The 13,692-nt window shown below is 38.1% G+C and overlaps 1 long non-coding RNA gene across 1 annotated transcript; it reads left to right on the top strand.

The window, feature by feature from the left end:
* The first annotated feature begins 4,845 nt into the window (after positions 1–4,845).
* Positions 4,846–6,415, top strand: LOC308057714. The gene is made up of 3 exons (XR_013925410.1): positions 4,846–4,861; positions 5,556–6,033; positions 6,075–6,415. It is a non-coding gene; the product is annotated as an uncharacterized lncRNA (long non-coding RNA).
* The last annotated feature ends 7,277 nt before the right edge of the window (positions 6,416–13,692 follow it).

The following is a 13,692-nucleotide window of genomic DNA, read 5'->3' as shown; positions in this document are numbered from 1 at the left end:
CGCGCGGTGCCCGGCCGCGGCGCTGCCGAGCGGGGCCGGGGGCAGCGGGAGGCCCGGCGGGTGGCGGCGGCGCTGCGCCCCCCGCCGAGCACTCGGGCCGCTGTCGGGAAGCCCGGGGGGGTGCCGGCGTACCGGGCAGCAGCAGCTCCCCGCTGGCCCCGGCGGGGCCCGCGCTGCGAGCACGCTGGGGGGCTCGGTCTAGTTGGTTTTAAAAGAAAATGGCTCAAACTGGGAAAGCGCTTGTCGTTCAGGGCAAGGGCATCTCGTCAGGGAGTTATGGCCAAAACAGCTCTGCGAGCAATTCGCCTCCTAGTTTGTTGAGCAGTCCTGCTTGTGTGCCATCGTTAGCCCTGGGCAAATGGATGCCAAAGGAACGAACAGCAAGGGTTAATATAGCGGGAGGGGGGCGGGGGGGGGCCTGTAGGTATCATCTAGTTACCTGCCTTGCCAGGACAGGGTCAGAAAGTTACTTTCCAGTAAATGTGGCTGAGCTGGCACTGCCACAAAAGAACACAAACGTGCACTGAGAGTATGGAAACGTGGTCCAGAAATCAAAAGACAGGTCGTGCCTTTGGTATAGATAAGTTGGGAACCATCCTCCTATTCTACTGCTGCGGTGATGGCACGAAGTAGTTCAGCATGGTGAAACCTTACTATAAGTACCATATGGTTTTGGGGTGATGTCACAGGCCAGTATACCCTAGATGGTTTGACTCATGGAACACCTTGCCAGCACACTACTTCCTATTAGAAACTGCCTCTTGCCAATGAGTTTGTGAAACATGGGAGAGACGGCAAAGAAAACCTCAATCAGAGAGAGGGACACACTTCACTGTGATTAGCGCTGAAAATATTGATTACAACAGGACAGGAATCTAGTACCACTTTTTAGGGAGGAGATTCAGCCCTTTGAAACACCTTCTTTTTCTTCATCGCTAATAATGGTACAGCTCCTAGAACCTTCATTTTCCTTTCTGGAATGAGCCTTCACAGCTTTATCAAGCCTGTTCACTCTGGCAGTGTTCTCGCCGACCAAAGTGGCTGATGTACAGTCACTTTCCTTAGCTGATCCTCAGTGTATTAGCAGCATTCCATTATTGCAGACGTGATCTCTAGAAGGAAGAACTATAATAATTATAATAATAATATTTTTTTTTTAAAGACTGAAAAAAGACTTTTGCTGAAAACACATCCAAGTAAATTCAGGTTGCAAAACCTGAATTCTATGAGTTTTGGGAAATGGCTATGAGCAGCAGCCATTTCAAGAGTACCTCTGTAATCAGTCTGACCATTTAATGGGGGAATGGAGAGCAAAATGCATTTTTTAATTGAGTGTATTTGTTTTCTTCCAGACATTAGAAGAAAGGCAGGATTTTATTTACAAGGTGGCAATACACAGTAAACACAATCCATCTCTGCTCTTTCCAGGAGGAAGTATTTCTTCTCCAGTGTTTTTTCAAGTGCATGCATGCTCAGCCACAAAAACTTGGGTTTATTACAGGTCACTCCCCAGCCAAGACCAGGAGACTCTACAGTTCCTGTGCAATATTAAATGTTTCAGAATGGTATTACCCTCCCCCCCGTGATTACCCAGTTTTAGTTGGCAGGGACTTGGTAGCTGGCTGGGCTGAAATTCAGTTTCAGGCTTTGAAGATAAGAGGGTGCTGATGGGTCCTGTGGATATAGTATTACGGGCACAACGGGCACTATTTGTTTATTATTAGCCAGAAAGGATGCAAAACTAAAAACTAGAATCTATCACCCAGAGCAACCTCAAAAGCACTTCTGGGAACTCTGCTTCTGGGTCTCCAAGACCAGGAAAGACGGACTGAGTCAGCTACTAGTAAGCAATTAGTTACTGCATTCATTTTTTCTGCATCACCTCACACTGCATTGTGCCCTGGGAAGCAAAGACACCATTCCGAAAAGCAAACCCCCAACTGCCTCCTGCTCAACTCCTGAGCCTGAGACAGGCTTCAGGGGGTGACCTTGGGCAAGGCCAACTTCATAGAGTTGTTCCAAGTGATGGTTGCGTTACTCCCCTCTCTTCCGAGAGGGAGTAACTGGGAACTCTTCCCAACAGAGCCACTCCAGAACTTACACAAAGATACCCATCTAGCTTTTATTTGCTTCCTCCGTGACCCCCAAACGATAAGGTACTCGCAGCCTGAATGGCAGGGATAACAGAAAACAATGAGTATGTAAGAACCTGACCAGAAGGTGCATGTGGTTCTCCTGGGTATTGGCTCGGTGCCCAGAGAATTTTCTGGGCTCACCTGTTCCAGCAGTTCAGCCTTTTCCTTGTCAAGATGAGCAATGTGCTCTTCCAAGGTGGGATCGTGACTTCAAGTGCTCCTCCCACCTGCTGTGCAAGTCCTTGGATGTCAGAGCCAGCATGTTCTGCTTCTGCATCTGTGAAAGCAACAGTGGCAGAAGAAAAAGCAAGGTGGCCGGAAAAGACAAGAGCGCAGGAGAATGCAGTAACTCACACAGAAACAGGCCTAAGCTCTCCTCCACCCATCCAAGACCTATGGCCAAGGTTGATGTGGAGTGTAAAACACACCTTAGGAACCATAACCAAGAACAGCAGCTGGAGCTGGTGGGAAGAAGGAATACTCTAGAAGTGACAGGATGAGGTTACAACTTTGGGGGATAAGATGACATGCACACACACACACAAAATCACCCTACAGCTTTCCTGCAAAGCTCCTCTGGTTCTCTCTATACTTCAGTTTTCGTAAGAACACTGCAAAACGTGGTGCAAAAGTACAACATTTGCTCCTACTTTCAGCAGCTACAGTCAGATTTCTTCATATAGTTACAGACATTAAGTACCTTAGTTTTCAACTTTCTTTCCAACTCCTTTTGCAAGTGCAGCTTGTCTCTCTCCAGGTCACTGTGGTAGCGTGTAGTAACTTCAAGTGAAGCTTCTGGCATAGATTGCTTTTTAGGTGCATCAGCAAGCTCCTGCTGCAGTTGTCCAAACATGCCCTAAAGAAACAGTTAAATTAGCATGAAGAAAGTTCTAAGAACATGAAATACGCCTTTAACTTATTTTATTATACAATTAGGCCCGTCTTTAGATTGAACCCAAAGGTATGAAATTTTGCCTGCCACCAGCAGGCATCTGCGCAGATGATGAACCTCTCGTCATCTTTCTCAGCTGAGCACCTTCAACTATCAGCAGCTGTTCATGAGGATTTCTGTTTCCTAACACATAAAAAAGGCTCAGGTATTGTTCTTCCTTGAACAATACACAAGCACACACTGCAATCAGGTATTTTTTTCTAACAAAACCCAAAGAAATCTGTTGTGATCTAAGAGCCATAGTATGACTGCAAATATTACTCTGGTGACTGAAGGCAGGACTTCGTATTAGATTGTTCTTTGTTCTGTTTCTTCACTATACAAATACAATTAAATGAATACAAATATATGAAAGCTCTTTTGAGATACACTTTAAGAGTATGTTGAATCACATCCTCTTGTAGTCTTCTTACTGAGCTCGTTTTAGAATAACAACTGCCTTTATACTGATAGATTAGGTTTACAAAATTCTGGATAGCTCATATATATATATATATACACACACAGTCTTCAAAAGGAGCCTGTTATTTTGGTAGTAAGAATACAAAGCAAGTCACAGATTAAAATGATTGACAGTACTGCTGGAGCGTGGCTACATATCACAAAAGAGAAGGGAAAGCTTAAGGTCACTGTCTGACATGAACTTTGAGGAACAGGCAGGCCCCTCAGAATCCTCAAAACACATACAGAAATCAACAGCTGGACATTACTAATACTCTTCAATCTAGATAGCAACTAAAAGAGAAACTGTAGAAGAATGGCTGCAGAAGCGTGGCCTTAGAATCTCTGAAGATCTGCACAATCCAGGCCTGGTATTAGAATTGGCCTGTAATCAGAACTGTGCTGAAGTTGCTGTGCTGAAGTTAACAAGAAAGGTAGCCTTGAGCTATTCTTGAATCCTGAGACCAAGTAATTATGTTGTGCCAACAGGCCGTGGCTGTAACAAGCTACAGCTGCTGGGAAAGCAGGTGCAGGGCCAAGAAAGAGAGGGAGCGGTATGGGAAAATAGGGAGTAACAAACTACAAGGCTGAAGCACAGCAACACAATTAGCTACATGGATAGAATGCTTATTTTAGTCATGATAATTAGGGGTGTGAGAACCGCGCGCGTTTAGAGACTACTAACCAATTATATTTCTGCTTTACGAATGTGCATGTGTATCGGTTCTATATAAGTAGCGTTAGAAACTAATAAAGTTGAGCAAGATGTGTAACTCATATTGAGCGTCTTCTTGACCCCAGCGAACCCTTCTTCCAACAAGAAACTATTTTTTCCCCTCTGTAGAAGCTTCATATAAATCCAACCCCAACCACTTCACTTGTCTGCATCTTCATTTCTCAGCCCTCGTGTATTGGACCGTTCCTGTTTTTATACCACTCTCATTCATGTCATCAGTGCAATATTTATATAAAACCCATCAAATACAAAAACTATTCTATAGGGCATATGTCTTAGGGTTAAGACTTAAGGTTAAATCTTAAGGTTTAAGTCTTAGGGTTAAGTTTTAGGGTGAAGCCCTAGGGTTAAGTTTTAAGGTTAAGACAGGGTTAAGTCTTAGGGTTATGTCTTAAGGTTAAAGTCTTAAGATTAAATCTCAGGGTTAAGTCTTAGGGTGAAGTCTCAAGTATAAGGCTCAATGTTAAGCCTCAGGGATATGTCTTAAGGTTTAGTCTTAAGGTTCAGTCTTAGAGTTAAGTCTTAGGGTTAAGACTCAAGGTTATGTCTTAGGGTTAAGTCTTAAGGTAAAGTTTTAAGGTTAAGTCTTAAGGTTAAGTCTTAGGGTTCAGGCTTAGGTTTAAATTTTAAGGTGAAGTGTGGCAAATGAAGAGACAGGACGCAGCTTGATGCAAGCAAGTTGTCGGTTTATTAGTGATTTTCTCACACTTGTATACATGTCTACCTTCTACATATTACACACTGATTGGTTAAATCTTAAGCGTAAAAAACACGGATTGGTTGATATTTAAGGCACACCGTTAGAACAATAGGAACTTATTAGTTTACCTTGACATAGCAACAATTTCTATTCCCAAATTAGGAGGTTTCTTTCCAGGCGGCTTTCTTGATTAACAAAGTTACATATCGGCGCCATCCGTTCCCTTATCTGGCTACTTGTTTCTCTGTCCGCCTGGCTGCCTCCTCAGCTGTAACGGCTCAGGGGTCTGCAGTTGGCTTGTTCCTTGGTTCCCAGGGCTTGTGCCCTGCAAGTTCTAACAAGTCTCTATTCATCAGGCTATCAGTACTTGGACTCCTGTCCTTGAGGCCTTGTCCTACAGTGAAGTCTTAGGGTTAAGTTTTAGGGTTAAGTCCTAGGGTTAAAGTTTTAAGATTAAATCTCAGGGTTAAGTCTTAAGTTAAAGTCTTAAGTTTAAGACTTAGGGTTAAAGTCTTACGGCTTAATCTCAGGTTTAAGTCTCAAGGTTAATCTCAGGGTTAAGACTTAAGGTTGAATTTGAGTCAGGATTAGGTCTTAAAGGTTAAGTCTGTAGTTTAAGTCTTAGGGTTAAGTCTTGGGGATAATTCTTAGGGTTAAGTCTCAGGGTTAAGTTTCAAGGCTAAGTTTCAATGTTAAGTCTCAGGGTTATGTCTTAGGGTTAAGTCTTAAGGTTAAGTCTTAAGGTGAAGTCTTATGGTTAAATCTTAGGGTTAAGTCTTAGGGTTAAGTTTTAGGGTTAAGACTTAAGATTAAGTCTTAGAGTTATGTCTTAGGGTTAAGTCTTAAGGATAAGACTTATAGTTACGTCTTTAAGTTTACGTCTTAGGTTTATGTCTTAGGGTTAAGTCTTAGGGTTTTGTCTTAAGGTTAAGTATTATTATTAAGTCTTAGGGTTAAAGTCTTAAGATTTAATCTCAGGGTTAGGTCTTATGGTTAAGTCATAAGTTTAAGTCTTAATTTTAAGTCTTGGGGATAAGTCTTAAGGTTAAGTCTCAAGGTTAATCTCAGGGTTAATTCTTAGGGTTAAAATCTTTAAAGGTTAAGTCTTAGGATCAGTCTTAGGGTTAAGTCTCAGGGTTATGTCTTAGGGTTAAGTCTTATGTTTAAGTCTTAGGGTTAAGTCTTAAATTTAAGACCTAGTGTTAATTCTTAGGGTTAAAATCTTTAAGATTAAGTCTCAGGGTTAAGTCTTAGGGGTAAGTTTTAAGGTGAAGTCTTAACATTAAGTATCAGGGTTGTGTCTTTGGGTTCAGTCTTAAGGTTAACTTTTAGGGTTAAGTCTTCGGGTGAAGTCTAAAATTTAAGTCCTGGGGTTAAGTCTTACAAGGTTAAATCTCAGGGTTAAGTCTTAAGGTTAAGTCTTAAATTTTAGTGTTAAAGTTTTAAGGTTAAGTTTCAGGCTTAAGTCCTAGGGTTACTTCTTAAGGGTTAACTCTTAATGTTGAGTCTTAAGGTTGAGTCTAAGGGTTGATTATTAAGGTTAAATCTTTAGGTTAAGTCTTAAGGTTAAGTCTTAATGTTAAGTCTTAGGGATAGGTCTCAGGGTTAAGTTTTAAGGTTAAGTCTTAATGTGAAGTCTTAAATTTAAGACCTAGGGTCAATTCTAAGTGTTAAAATCTTTAAGTCTCAGGCTTAAGTCTTAAGTTTAAGTCTCAGGGGTAAGTCTTAAGGTTAAGTCTTAAGTTAAGATAGGATGAAGTCTTAGGGTTAAGCCTTAGGGTAAAGACTTAAGATAAAGTTTTAAGTTTAAGTGTAAGGCTTAAGTCTTAGAGTTCAGTCTTAGGGTTAAGTTTTAAGGTTAAGAATTAAGGTTAATCTTAAGAGTTAACTCTTACGGTTAAGTCTTAAGGTTATGTCTTAATGTTAAGTCTATAGGGTTAAGTCTCAGGTTCGGTTTTTAAGGTTGAGTCACAAGGTTAAGTCTTAAGCTCAAGTCTTAATTATAAGTGTTAGCGTTAAGTCTTAAGGTTAAGTCTAAGGGTTAAGTCTCTAAGATTAAGTATTAGGTATAAGTCTAAGGGTTAAGTCTTAAGATTAAGTCTTAAATTTAAGTCTTAGGGTTAAATCTTAAGGTTAAGTTGTACGATATGTCTTAAGGTTAAGTCTTAGTGTTAACTCTTTAGAGTTAAGTCTTGGGGATAAGTCTTAGGGTTAAGTCTTAAAATTTAAGTCCTAAGGTTAACTCTTAGGGTTAAATCTGTAAGGTCAACACTTAAGGTTAACTCTTAGGGTTAAGTTTAGGGTTAAGCCTTAAGGTTACATCTCGAAGTTAAATATTAAGGTTAAGTCTTAGGGTTATTTCTTAAGTTTAAGCCTGAGGGTTATATCTGAGCGTTAATTATTAAGTTGAAGTCTTAGAGTTCATTCTCAGGGTTAAGTCTTCAAGTTACTTCTTAAGGTTGAGGCTTAGGGTTAAGTTTTAAGGTTAAGTCCGAATGTTACATCTTAAAGTTAAGTCTTAGGGTTAAATCTCAGTGTTAAGTCTCAAGGTTAGGTCTCAGGGTAGAAGTCGTAAGGTTGTGTCTTAATGTTCAGTCTTATTGTTAAGTCTTACAAGTTATATTTTAGGGTTCAGTCTTAGGGTTAAATTTTAAGGTGAAGTCTTCAGGTTAAGTCTTAAGGTGAAGTCTTATGGCTTGAGTCTTAGGGTTAAGTCTAAAGTTTAATTCATAACTTGAAGTCTTAGACTTAAGTCTTGGGGCTAAGTCTTAGGGTTAAGTCTTAAATCTTAGGTTTAAGTCTCAGTGTTGAGTCTTAGGGATAAGTCTTTGAATTAAGTCTTCAAGTTTTGTCTTAAGGTTTAACCTTAAGTTTAAATCCTAGGGTTAAGTCTTAGGGTTAAGTATTGAGTGTAAATCTTAAGGTTACGCTTTAAGGTTAAGTCTTAATGGTACATCTTAAAGTTAAGTCTTAGCATTAAGACTTAGGGTTAAATCCCAGGGTTAAATTTCAAGGTAAAGTCTCAAGGTTAAGTCTCAGGGTTACGTGGTCAAGTTGTGTCTTAGGATTCAGTCTTAGGGTTAAGTTTTGAAGTTAAACTTGAGGTTAAGTCTTAGGGTTAAGTCTCAGGATTATGTCTTAGGGATAAGTCTTAAGTTTAAACCTTAAGCTTAAGTCTTAGGGTTAAGCCTTAAGGTTAAGTGTCAGGGTTAATTCCTAAAGGTTAAGTCTTAAGTTTACATCTCATAGATTGAGTCTTAGGGTTAAGTCTTCATCTTAAGTCTTAGGGTTAAGTCTTAGAGTACAATCTTGAGGATAAGTCTTATGGTTAAGTCTCAGGGTTAAGTCTTAATGTTAAGTCTTAAGGTTGAGCCTTAAGGTTCAGTCTTAGGGTTAAGCCTTAGAGTTATGTCTTGGGGATAAGTCTTAGGGCTAAGTCTCAGGATTAAGTATCAAGGTTAAAGCTCAAGGATAAGTCTCAGGGCTACTTTTTAGGGTTAAGTCTTCAGGTTAAATCTTAGGTTTAAGTCTCAGTTTTCAGTTTTAGGGATAAGTCTTATGGATAAATTTCACGACTAAGTCTCAGGGTTGAGTCTTAAGGTTAAAACTTAACCTGAAGTCTTAGGGTTAAGTCTTATGGTTAAATCTTAATGTTAAATTGTAATTTTAAGTCTTAGCGTTCAGTCTAAAGTTGAAATCACAAGTTGAAGTCTTAGGGTTAACTCTTTAGAGTTAAGTCTTGGGGATAAGTCTTAGGGTTAAGTCTTAACGTTTAAGTCCTAAGGTTAACTCTTAGGGTTAAATCTGTAAGGTCAACACTTAAGGTTAACTCTTAGGGTTAAGTTTAGGGTTAAGCCTTAAGGTTACATCTTAAAGTTAAATATTAAGGTTAAGTCTTAGGGCTATTTCTTAAGTTTAAGTCTGAGGGTTATATCTGAGCGTTAATTATTAAGTTGAAGTCTTAGAGTTCATTCTCAGGGTTAAGTCTTCAAGTTACTTCTTAAGGTTGAGGCTTAGGGTTAAGTTTTAAGGTTAAGTCCGAATGTTACATCTTAAAGTTAAGTCTTAGGGTTAAATCTCAGTGTTAAGTCTCAAGGTTAGGTCTCAGGGTAGAAGTCGTAAGGTTGTGTCTTAATGTTCAGTCTTATTGTTAAGTCTTACAAGTTATATTTTAGGGTTCAGTCTTAGGGTTAAATTTTAAGGTTAAGTCTTCAGGTGAAGTCTTAAGGTGAAGTCTTATGGCTTGAGTCTTAGGGTTAAGTCTAAAGTTTAATTCATAAGTTGAAGTCTTAGACCTAAGTCTTGGGGCTAAGTCTTAGGGTTAAGTCTTAAATCTTAGGTTTAAGTCTCAGTGTTGAGTCTTAGGGATAAGTCTTTGAATTAAGTCTTCAAGTTTTGTCTTAAGGTTTAACCTTAAGTTTAAATCCTAGGGTTAAGTCTTAGGGTTAAGTATTGAGTGTAAATCTTAAGGTTACACTTTAAGGTTAAGTCTTAATGGTACATCTTAAAGTTAAGTCTTAGCATTAAGACTTAGGGTTAAATCCCAGGGTTAAATTTCAAGGTTAAGTCTCAGGGTTACGTGGTCAAGTTGTGTCTTAGGATTCAGTCTTAGGGTTAAGTTTTGAAGTTAAACTTGAGGTTAAGTCTTAGGGTTAAGTCTCAGGATTATGTCTTAGGGATAAGTCTTAAGTTTAAACCTTAAGCTTAAGTCTTAGGGTTAAGCCTTAAGGTTAAGTGTCAGGGTTAATTCCTAAAGGTTAAGTCTTAAGTTTACATCTCATAGATTGAGTCTTAGGGTTAATTAAGTCTTAAGTTTACATCTCATAGATTGAGTCTTAGGGTTAAGTCTTCATCTTAAGTCTTAGGGTTAAGTCTTAGAGTACAATCTTGAGGATAAGTCTTATGGTTAAGTCTCAGGGTTAAGTCTTAATGTTAAGTCTTAAGGTTGAGCCTTAAGGTTCAGTCTTAGGGTTAAGCCTTAGAGTTATGTCTTGGGGATAAGTCTTAGGGCTAAGTCTCAGGATTAAGTATCAAGGTTAAAGCTCAAGGATAAGTCTCAGGGCTACTTTTTAGGGTTAAGTCTTCAGGTTAAATCTTAGGTTTAAGTCTCAGTTTTCAGTTTTAGGGATAAGTCTTATGGATAAATTTCACGACTAAGGCTCAGGGTTGAGTCTTAAGGTTAAAACTTAACCTGAAGTCTTAGGGTTAAGTCTTATGGTTAAATCTTAATGTTAAATCGTAATTTTAAGTCTTAGCGTTCAGTCTAAAGTTGAAATCACAAGTTGAAGTCTTAGGGTTAACTCTTTAGAGTTAAGTCTTGGGGATAAGTCTTAACGTTTCAGTCCTAAGGTTAACTCTTAGGGTTAAATCTGTAAGGTCAACACTTAAGGTTAACTCTTAGGGTTAAGTTTAGGGTTAAGCCTTAAGGTTACATCTTAAAGTTAAATATTAAGGTTAAGTCTTAGGGTTATTTCTTAAGTTTAAGCCTGAGGGTTATATCTGAGCGTTAATTATTAAGTTGAAGTGTTAGAGATCATTCTCAGGGTTAAGTCTTCAAGTTACTTCTTAAGGTTGAGGCTTAGGGTTAAGTTTTAAGGTTAAGTCCGAATGTTACATCTTAAAGTTAAGTCTTAGGGTTAAATCTCAGTGTTAAGTCTCAAGGTTAGGTCTCAGGGTAGAAGTCGTAAGGTTGTGTCTTAATGTTCAGTCTTATTGTTAAGTCTTACAAGTTATATTTTAGGGTTCAGTCTTAGGGTTAAATTTTAAGGTTAAGTCTTCAGGTTAAGTCTTAAGGTGAAGTCTTATGGCTTGAGTCTTAGGGTTAAGTCTAAAGTTTAATTCATAACTTGAAGTCTTAGACTTAAGTCTTGGGGCTAAGTCTTAGGGTTAAGTCTTAAATCTTAGGTTTAAGTCTCAGTGTTGAGTCTTAGGGATAAGTCTTTGAATTAAGTCTTCAAGTTTTGTCTTAAGGTTTAACCTTAAGTTTAAATCATAGGGTTAAGTCTTAGGGTTAAGTATTGAGTGTAAATCTTAAGGTTACGCTTTAAGGTTAAGTCTTAATGGTACATCTTAAAGTTAAGTCTTAGCATTAAGACTTAGGGTTAAATCCCAGGGTTAAATTTCAAGGTAAAGTCTCAAGGTTAAGTCTCAGGGTTACGTGGTCAAGTTGTGTCTTAGGATTCAGTCTTAGGGTTAAGTTTTGAAGTTAAACTTGAGGTTAAGTCTTAGGGTTAAGTCTCAGGATTATGTCTTAGGGATAAGTCTTAAGTTTAAACCTTAAGCTTAAGTCTTAGGGTTAAGCCTTAAGGTTAAGTGTCAGGGTTAATTCCTAAAGGTTAAGTCTTAAGTTTACATCTCATGGATTGAGTCTTAGGGTTAATTAAGTCTTAAGTTTACATCTCATAGATTGAGTCTTAGGGTTAAGTCTTCATCTTAAGTCTTAGGGTTAAGTCTTAGAGTACAATCTTGAGGATAAGTCTTACGGTTAAGTCTCAGGGTTAAGTCTTAATGTTAAGTCTTAAGGTTGAGCCTTAAGGTTAAGTCTTAGGGTTAAGCCTTAGAGTTATGTCTTGGGGATAAGTCTTAGGGCTAAGTCTCAGGATTAAGTATCAAGGTTAAAGCTCAAGGATAAGTCTCAGGGCTACGTTTTAGGGTTAAGTCTTCAGGTTAAATCTTAGGTTTAAGTCTCAGTTTTCAGTTTTAGGGATAAGTCTTATGGATAAATTTCACGACTAAGGCTCAGGGTTGAGTCTTAAGGTTAAAACTTAACCTGAAGTCTTAGGGTTAAGTCTTATGGTTCAATCTTAATGTTAAATCGTAATTTTAAGTCTTAGCGTTCAGTCTAAAGTTGAAATCACAAGTTGAAGTCTTAGGGTTAACTCTTTAGAGTTAAGTCTTGGGGATAAGTCTTAGGGTTAAGTCTTAACGTTTAAGTCCTAAGGTTAACTCTTAGGGTTAAATCTGTAAGGTCAACACTTAAGGTTAACTCTTAGGGTTAAGTTTAGGGTTAAGCCTTAAGGTTACATCTTAAAGTTAAATATTAAGGTTAAGTCTTAGGGTTATTTCTTAAGTTTAAGTCTGAGGGTTATATCTGAGCGTTAATTATTAAGTTGAAGTCTTAGAGTTCATTCTCAGGGTTAAGTCTTCAAGTTACTTCTTAAGGTTGAGGCTTAGGGTTAAGTTTTAAGGTTAAGTCCGAATGTTACATCTTAAAGTTAAGTCTTAGGGTTAAATCTCAGTGTTAAGTCTCAAGGTTAGGTCTCAGGGTAGAAGTCGTAAGGTTGTGTCTTAATGTTCAGTCTTATTGTTAAGTCTTAAAAGTTATATTTTAGGGTTCAGTCTTAGGGTTAAATTTTAAGGTGAAGTCTTCAGGTTAAGTCTTAAGGTGAAGTCTTATGGCTTGAGTCTTAGGGTTAAGTCTAAAGTTTAATTCATAAGTTGAAGTCTTAGACTTAAGTCTTGGGGCTAAGTCTTAGGGTTAAGTCTTATATCTTAGGTTTAAGTCTCAGTGTTGAGTCTTAGGGATAAGTCTTTGAATTAAGTCTTCAAGTTTTGTCTTAAGGTTTAACCTTAAGTTTAAATCGTAGGGTTAAGTCTTAGGGTTAAGCCTTAGAGTTCTGTCTTGGGGATAAGTCTTAAGGCTAAGTCTCAGGATTAAGTATCAAGGTTAAAGCTCAAGGATAAGTATAAGTCTCAGGGCTACGTTTTAGGGTTAAGTCTTCAGGTTAAATCTAAGGTTTAAGTCTCAGTTTTCAGTTTTAGGGATAAGTCTTATGGATAAATTTCACGACTAAGGCTCAGGGTTGAGTCTTAAGGTTAAAACATAACCTGAAGTCTTAGGGTAAAGTCTTATGGTTAAATCTTAATGTTAAATCGTAATTTTAAGTCTTAGCGTTCAGTCTAAAGTTGAAATCACAAGTTGAAGTCTTAGGGTTAACTCTTTAGAGTTAAGTCTTGGGGATAAGTCTTAGGGTTAAGTCTTAACGTTTAAGTCCTAAGGTTAACTCTTAGGGTTAAATCTGTAAGGTCAACACTTAAGGTTAACTCTTAGGGTTAAGTTTAGGGTTAAGCCTTAAGGTTACATCTTAAAGTTAAATATTAAGGTTAAGTCTTAGGGCTATTTCTTAAGTTTAAGCCTGAGGGTTATATCTGAGCGTTAATTATTAAGTTGAAGTCTTAGAGTTCATTCTCAGGGTTAAGTCTTCAAGTTACTTCTTAAGGTTGAGGCTTAGGGTTAAGTTTTAAGGTTAAGTCCGAATGTTACATCTTAACGTTAAGTCTTAGGGTTAAATCTCAGTGTTAAGTCTCACGGTTAGGTCTCAGGGTAGAAGTCGTAAGGTTGTGTCTTAATGTTCAGTCTTATTGTTAAGTCTTAAAAGTTATATTTTAGGGTTCAGTCTTAGGGTTAAATTTTAAGGTTAAGTCTTCAGGTTAAGTCTTAAGGTGAAGTCTTATGGCTTGAGTCTTAGGGTTAAGTCTAAAGTTTAATTCATAACGTGAAGTCTTAGACCTAAGTCTTGGGGCTAAGTCTTAGGGTTAAGTCTTAAATCTTAGGTTTAAGTCTCAGTGTTGAGTCTTAGGGATAAGTCTTTGAATTAAGTCTTCAAGTTTTGTCTTAAGGTTTAACCTTAAGTTTAAATCATAGGGTTAAGTCTTAGGGTTAAATATTGAGTGTAAATCTTAAGGTTACACTTTAAGGTTAAGTCTTAATGGTACATCTTAAAGTTAA

The sequence above is a fragment of the Falco punctatus genome (assembly GCF_963210335.1).
Source record: "Falco punctatus genome assembly, contig: scaffold_29, whole genome shotgun sequence".
NCBI classification, from domain to species: Eukaryota; Metazoa; Chordata; class Aves; order Falconiformes; family Falconidae; genus Falco; species Falco punctatus.
This window is presented reverse-complemented; position numbering and strand designations above follow the sequence as displayed.